An 8,380-nucleotide genomic window follows, 5' to 3' on the forward strand; every position below is an offset into this window, starting at 1 on the left:
ATGTAATGAATAGACAAACCGTGTAGCTAATAGGCTCGTGGGCTCTCCTTTGCAGACATCTCTGATTAATTGATCTAATGGAATGGCTTGACACTTTGCACATGTTTCTGACACTGTTCCCATTCCCACTTTGTTGCCAGCTCAGAGCATGTTATGGGGAATCATCAGTGATTCACAAATGTCTTTACTTCCCCCTTTTCAGTTAGTCAATCAACAAGGATTGTTTTACTTCTTGGGAATACAAAGAAAAAATAAAGCTGTGGCCCTCAAGAAGCTTATATTCCATCTTTCTGTTCCCCTAAGAAAGTAATTTCTTAAGAAAAATTCCTGTCTTCCTGTTAGAGTTCTCTCTCCTGGTGCTTTGTCCCATTGTCAGTTATTTTACCCTGTGATTTTGATTTGAATCTTTTGGCTTTCTTTCCCCCTGTTTGGTCTTTATTATCTACTGTATCACCAAGCTGCCAATACTAAGTGCTAGGAATACAAATACAAATAAAAGCAAAAAGAAAGACCATACCTGCCGCCAAGGAGCTTACATTCTAATACATAATAGTGAAGACAGCACATACAAGGAAGCTAAAAAATGGTGTGGAGTGGAGGTAGGGGATAGGGAGGGGAGGCAGGAGGAGAAAGTGCCAGTATGGGGAGCATGGAGAAAAAAGTGCAGAGGGTCAGGAATGGAGCTTGGGGAGGAATGAAGGAGTGACAATGGCTGGCCTGGATGCTTCCTTAAAATAAATGTTCTGGGAAAAACTGACCAACCAGAGGAACATACCACAGGGATCTCTCTGTAGAGGGAACTTGTCAGATAAGAAGGCTTTTGGGACTTGGTGGTGGAGGCATCTTCCAGGGTGAGAAGGCTGCTGGGATATGATGGTGAAATAAATCTTTTCAACAGATTTGACTTCAGGAGGGAATAACATACACACTTAATTGGGAAGTTTATCTGACCCTATAGGAAAGTAGGGGGAAAGGCATAAGAGAGGGGGAATAATAGAAGGAATGGCAGATTGGGGGAAGGGGTAATCAGAAGCAAATATTATTGTGGGGGGACAGGTCAAGGGAGAGAATGGAATAAATGGAGGGCAGGACAGGATAGAGGGAAATGTAATTAGTCTTTCGCAACATGACTGTTATGGAAGTGTTTTGCATGACTACACATGTATAATCTATATGAATTGCTTGCCTTCTCGATGAGAGTGGAAGGGAGAGAATGTGGAACTCAAAGCTTCAAATGAATGTTAAAAAAATTTTTTACATGCAACTAGGAAATAGATAGGCAATGGGGTATAGAAATCTATCTTGCCCTACAGGAAAATAGAAAGGAAGGGGATAAAGGCAGGGAGGAGGGGGTGATAGAAAAAAAGGACAGCTTGGAGGAAGGGGTAATCAGAAAACATGCTGTCCTGGGCTAGGGGAGGGGGAAGATGGGGGGAAATTTTAAAATTCAAAATTTTGTGTTAGTGAATGTTGAAAACTGAAATAAATTTATTTTAAAAAATGATGAGCAAGAGGGTTTCAGAAAAGCCTGGAAAGACTTACATGAATTGATGCAAAGTGAAGTGAACAGAACCAGGACAACATGGTACACTGTAATACCAATATTGTATGATGAACTATAAATGACTTAACTGTTCTCAGCAATACAATAATCTAAGACAGTTTTGAAAGACTTATGAAGACAAATTCTATCCACCTCCAGAGAAAGAACAGTTGAATACAAACTAAAGCACACATTTTTAAACTTTATTTTTTGGGGGAAGGTGGTATGCTTTCTTTTGCGAGATGGATAATATGGAAATATGGTTTACATGATTGTACTTCTATAATCTATATCAAATTTCTTGCCTTCTCAGGGAAAGAGGAAGAGAATTTAGAATTCAACATTTTTAAAAAATGAAAGTTAAACATTGTTTTTAAACATAATTGGGAAAAATAAAATATATGTTTAAAAAAATAAATGAAATCAGAGTGCTAGAAGAAAAGAAATGAGAACCATGAAAGAAAGAATTGGAAGAGAATTAACAAGTTGGTATCCTGAATTCTTTCTTTCTGGATGCTTACAGTATTTTTTTCTCCTCTGGAAGCTCTAGATTTAGGGAGTTTCCATTTCAGAGAGTTTCTTTCAGGAAGTGACTGGTAGATTCTTTCTATTTCTGCTTTATCCTCTGGTTCAAAGATAATTGACAATTTTCTTTTAAGATTTCTTGAAACATGATGTCAAGACTCTTTTTTTCCTCTCAGGGCTTTTAGGTAAACAAATGATTCTTAAATAATCTCTTTTCCAGTCTGAGATACCTTACATTTTCTTCTGTTTTTTCAGTCTTTTAACTTTGCTTTAATATTTCTTATTGTCCCTTGTAACCATTATCTTTTTCCTAATCCACTCTTATTTTTAGAAAGTTTGTATCTTGGATAAAAATACTGTAAGCATCCAGAAAGAAAGAATTCAAGTAGCAAGGAACCACAGTCAGGATCACAAACAGTTTAGTAGCCACCACTATAAAGGAGTAAAGCATTTGGAATACGATATTCCAGAAGGCAAAGGATATAGACTTAAAACTAAGAATAACTTACTCAGTAAAATTGAGAATAATCCCACAGAGGAAAAAATGGATTTTTAATGACATAGAAGACTTCCAAGCATTCCTGATGTAAAGATAAGAGATGCATAGAAATATTAAAAAAACAAATATGGGAATCAAAAGAAGCATTAAAAGGTAAACCTGAGTAATCATAATGGACTAAAAAAGGATAAACTGTTAGCATTCTAATATGGGGAGATGATATGTGTCCCCTAAGAATCCTATAATCATCATAAGGGGTTATAGAGGGAGTCTAATTATACAGAGAGCTTGGAAGTGGTTCTATTATATTTTGATGATCTTAAAAGAAGAATGGAAAGGGAGAAGGAAAGGAATATACTAGGATCGAGGAAAGGGAGAAGGTCGGGGAAAATTATTTCACATAATTGGAGTATGAAAGTAGAAATCTGTACACACATAAAGAAAGGGGTGGGAGGAGTGGCTGACAATTGAACCTCACAATTGAACTGGTGAAAGGAGGAAGAACACACTCACAGCTAGGTATGGAAATCCATTTCACTCAACAGGGTCTTTGAGGACTTTTAAGGGGCATCTCCAAAGTCTCTTGCCTCTTAGCTAGATCAGAGATTAGAGAATTCCTATGAGGGGACTTTAACTCAAGAGACAGCAGCATCCAGAGCACTGAAATTTCCCAAAGAAGCATCATAAGCAATATAGTAAAAGCAGTATTTGCACTCTCATTTGGCCCAATAGGGTAGTACATGAACAATGCTTATATAAAAGAAGGGGAATTTTTTACGTACAAAGATTCCAGAATTTAGCTCTCTAGTCAGAAAAGGGAAATGTCTGGGCAGTGTTAGCTTTGGGAATGCCTGGAGAGCCTTTTAGAAGGGGAAGATTATCTGAACAGCATGCTTCTTGAAGAAAGAAATCTGTCTACATTGTTTCTAAGCAACATCTTATTTGTCAAACAAAGCTAACGAGTTAATCAGACAGGTCAAGTTCAGCTGAAAAAGGATTATTTGTTAGCAGCCCCCAAAGTATCTTTACCATCTAGAAGAGGTCTAAGTCACAAGGTAGAACTATGAATATAGGGGAGAAGAATTGTTTAGGACCCTGTGGGAAAAAGGAACCAGAATGTCAAAAGGTTTCCCTGACAGCAACCTCAAGCTCATTTCATTCTTAGAGGGGAGGCAAAAGGCTATTTGAATCCTGCACCTCTTTAAGGATTCCTATGAGTCCTTTGTATATAGTTTGTATTCTCTTTGGGATGAAATAAAGGTTGTCCCATGTGTGACTTGCATATATTACCTTGAGTGTTTGTACAAGACTCTTTAACCCACATTTTGGGGAAATCTAAATGTGAGTTTATATTTGGAGACTTCCTATAGTAATTTCATATGGAAGCAATGAACAGATGAGAAAAAAAAGTTATTTTCTTAGGTTAAGCTGCCCAGATAAAACCTTGTCTGTGAGAGCCCAGCACTTTGTGAGGCTGAGATTGGGCCATATGGGAATGAATTCCAATAAGAGGGCAGTGGGGAAGATTTGTGAGAATGCATTGATGTGGGGAAATGTAATGCTGAGTTCAGGAAACAGCTAGCATTTCAGTTTGACTGGATAAGAGTACACAAAGCGTAAATAACATTAGAAAAAATGATTGGAGCTAGATTGTGGAGTTTTTCAAAACCTGGCAACAGTTTGTATTTTATTCTACAGGCAATAGGTAGCCAAAGAAAAATTTTCAGCAGGGAACTAGCCAGGGTGTGTTGGACTCAACTGAAACTGGTTTGAGGAAGTCAATTGTTAAATTGTCAGTGTAGGCATTTACACCTTGAACATAGGCAAATGCTATATATCAAGACTTTAATTATGGTTTTGTTGCTTATCTAGCCTTTAGAAAGTGATGGAGTAAATGTTAATAATAAAGATTAAACTTAAAAGTATGTTGTATGTACATTTTTATTTCTGGGAAGCTGGTTGTAAAACATTTACCAGCATACCACAGGGAGTAACCTTATTAAACTATGTTTCTAAGTAAAATTATTTTGGCAGCTATGTGGGAGATAAATTGGAGAGTCTAGAAGTAGGAAATGCGTTAGTTCAGTCAGTCAACAAACCTTTGTTAAGAGCTCACTATAAACCAACCCTTGTGTTCAGCACTGGGAAGATTTAAAAAGAAATTAGAATTAGGTAAAAGAAATTCTAACATCAGAGGATGAAGGGGAAAAGAGGGGAGAATGGGGAGGGAGAAAAAGGAAGGGAAGAAGGGAGGGGAAGAAATGGAAAGGGAAAGGCAGATAAAGAAGCAGAGGGAAGGAAAGGGCCTGATTTGGGGATCTTGGGGAGGAGAAAAGAAGACAGAAGCTGACTGAATCAAATATTATACTAGTACTGAGCACATCCCTCTCTCATTACTCTCTTCAAATTCACATATTGGCAATGTCTTTATTAAGAGGGTGTTGGGGAGGCAAGAAAAGGAAAAAGCACAAGAGGACAGGAGGAAGGGAAATATACTGTGAACATGAATGAGATAGACTCATCTATAAAATGGAAGAGGATAGCAGAATGGATTAGAGAGCAGAATCCAATATGTTGTTTACACACTTAAAAACATAAAGATTCACACAGCTTTAAAATTAGGGGCTAGAGCAAAATTAATTATGCTTCAGCTGAAATTTAAAAAATCAGAGGTAATAATCATAATCTGAGAAAAGGAAACAGAAAAAGTGGGCTGGATTAAAAGAGATAAAGAGGGAAACTCTATCACACTTAAAGACACCAGGGATAATGAATTAATGTATAATGCATCGAATGGCACAGCATTTAAATGCCTAAAGAAAAAGTTAAATAATTTACAGGAAGAAGTAGACAGTGAAGCTATAATAGCTGAGGAATTCAATGTCTACTTCTAAGACTTAGACAAATCAAGCAAAAAGGAAAACAAGAAAAACATTAAGGTCCTGAATAAAATTTTGGAGAAGTTATACAGGCTAGCTCTCTTGTTAATTACTGATTTGGAATGGAAAGGAATATACGTATTTCACACCAGTGCATAGCTCCTTTAAACTGACAGTATGTTAGGATAAAAAAAAAAACCCTCACAAACAAATGTAGCAAAGCATAATAAAATGAGATTCACAGCATAATAAAATCATATTCAATAAAAAGACTTTAAAGAAAACAAATTAATTGGAACTAAATAACAACACTAAATAATTAGTGAGTCAAAGAACAAATCTTAGAAACAAAAAATAATTTCATCAAAGAAAATGGCAATAAATATACATTTGAAAATTTAGGGAAGGAAGCCAAAACAAGTCCTGAGGGTAAAATGTATATCTCTAAACATTTTCATCAACAAAAAAGAGAAAGAACAGATAAATGAATTGGGCAAAACTAGAAATGCAACAAATTTTAAAAATCATTACTAAACAACAAAATAAAATTCTAAAAAGCCAAAAATAATCCAGCAAATTGATAAATTAAACTAGGCTCTTCTAAAAACAATAAAATGAACTATTAGCTAGTCTAATTTTAAAAAAGAAACTAAGAGGTTGTTCATCAGTCTGGGATTGTCAAAAGTAATGAAATATTGTACACTAAGAAATGATAACAGAGGTGGTTTTAGAAAAGCCTGGAATAACTTGTATAAACTGATGCAGAGTGAAGTAAGCAGAACCCAGAGAATAATTTATATAATAATAGCACTGTAAAGAGCAATTAGAAAAGACTTGAGAATCTAGTTAGTGCAATAATCAACTGATGGTTAAAGAGGTGACACACATACTTTTTAAGAAAAAGATGATTAACTTAAGAATGAGGTATACATTTTCAGAAGTGGCCAATATAGGGCTTGACTATCTGTATTTGACACAAGGGTTTTGGTTTTTCTTCATTTCTTTATGTGTGTGCGAGGGCAGCTAGGTGGTGCAGTGGATAGAGCACCAGTGCAGGAGTCAGGAGGACCTGAGTTCAAATCTCACTCCAGACACTTGACACTCACTAGCTGTGTGACCTTGGGCAAGTCACTTAACCCCAATTGCTTCATCCTGGGTCATCTCCAGTCATCCTAATGAATATCTGGTCACTGGATTCAGATGGCTCTGGAGGAGAAGTGAGGCTGGTGACCTGCACAGCCCTCCCTCACTCAAAACAAAGTCAAGTGCAAGTCATGTCATTATTTCTCTGATGGCATGGTCTTCTTTGGCAATGAAGGATGAACACACACACACACGTGTGTGAATATATGGGATGGGGGAGTAGGGGAGGGGAGCTAGGGCTAGGATTACTTAAATGGATAAAAGCAAAGTAAGAAAGGAATGTCATGAGAACATTTTAAAAATGCACAGGAGAGCTTTGAAAATAACATGATTAATTTATTATATTTAAAAACAAAAACTATACAGGCAGTTTTCAGATGAAGAAATTAAAGCATTCTATAGTCACATGAAAAAATACTCTAAATCACTACTGATTAGAAAAATGCAAATCAAAACAATTGTAAGGTACCACCTCATATCTATCAAATTGGCTAATATGACAAAAAAGAAAAATGATAAATTCTGGAGAAGGTGTGGGAAAATTGGAACATTAATGCATTGTTGGTGGAGTTGTGAATTGATCCAACCATTCTGCAGAGCAATTTGGAACTATGCCCAAAAGGCTATAACACTGTGCATATCCTTTATCCAACAATACTGGGTCTGTATCCCAAAGGGACTATAAAAAAAGGGAAAAGGACCCACATGTACAAAAATATTTATAGCAGCTTTTTTTTTTTTTTTTTGGTGGCAAAGAATTGGAAGTTGAGGAGACAGATGCCCATCAATTGAGGAATGGCTGAACAAGTTGTGGTATATGAATGTAATGGAATACTATTGATGAGCAGGTGGATTTTTTAAAAACATGGAAAGACTTAGATGAGTGAAGTGAACAGAATCAGGAGAACACTGTACACAGTAACAGCAACATTGTGCGATGACCAACTTTGACGGACTTAGCTCTTCTCAGAAATACAATAATTCAGGACAGCTCCAAAAGATTCATGATGGAAAATGCTATCCAGATCCAGAGAAAGAACTATGGAGGCTGAATGCAGATCGAAGCAGACTATTTTCCTTCTCTTTTTTCTTTCTTTCTTGTGGTTTTCCCTTTGTGTTCTGATTCTTCTTTCACAACATGACTAATGTGGAGATATGTTTTCATATGTTTGTACACGTACAGCCTATATCAGATTGCATACTGTCTTGGGGAAGGAGGAGGAGAGAGAGGGGGAAAAATGTGGAACTCAAAATCTTCTAAAAGTGAATGCTGAAAATTAAAAATAACTAAATATTTTTTAAAAGAAAAGAAAGGAAGGACGTGGTTTCAGGGAAGACTTGATACGAGGCGAAGTGAGCACAACGAGAAGAGTGCTTTATAGGACAACAACAATCTTGTAAGGATAAACAACCTTGAAAGACTTGGAAGCTAATTCAATACGATGATCGTGACGAAATGCGCAACCTCCAGCCTCCAGCTCGAGCCAGGAGACTCAGAGTGCAGACTGAAGCACGCTTTCTTCTTTCTCTTTTGTTTTTTGAAATGATTAATAAAGGGATTTGTTTTGCATGACCATAAAAAAAGTCATATCAGGTTCACGGCTTTACGTTCAGTCCTCCACTGTATTAATTTGTACATGAAGATGCTCATCTTGCTTAAGTCCGTCATTAAAAACTAATCATGGCTGCTGTACTCTTTTTCTTCTTTTTCTTTCGTGCATCACTCTCACTACCCACCCCATCCCTACCCCCACCCCCAAACCCCTCCCTTACAACACATTAGTAGAGCTA

At 36.7% G+C, this 8,380-nt stretch overlaps 1 protein-coding gene across 1 annotated transcript in view; it reads right to left on the minus strand.

Annotated features, from left to right (window-relative positions):
• The window catches only part of LOC140519182 (uncharacterized), a 237,613-nt gene that overhangs the window by 189,370 nt on the left and 39,863 nt on the right, over nt 1–8,380 (minus strand).

Source organism: Notamacropus eugenii, chromosome 1 (genome assembly GCF_028372415.1).
Source record: "Notamacropus eugenii isolate mMacEug1 chromosome 1, mMacEug1.pri_v2, whole genome shotgun sequence".
Taxonomy (NCBI): Eukaryota; Metazoa; Chordata; class Mammalia; order Diprotodontia; family Macropodidae; genus Notamacropus; species Notamacropus eugenii.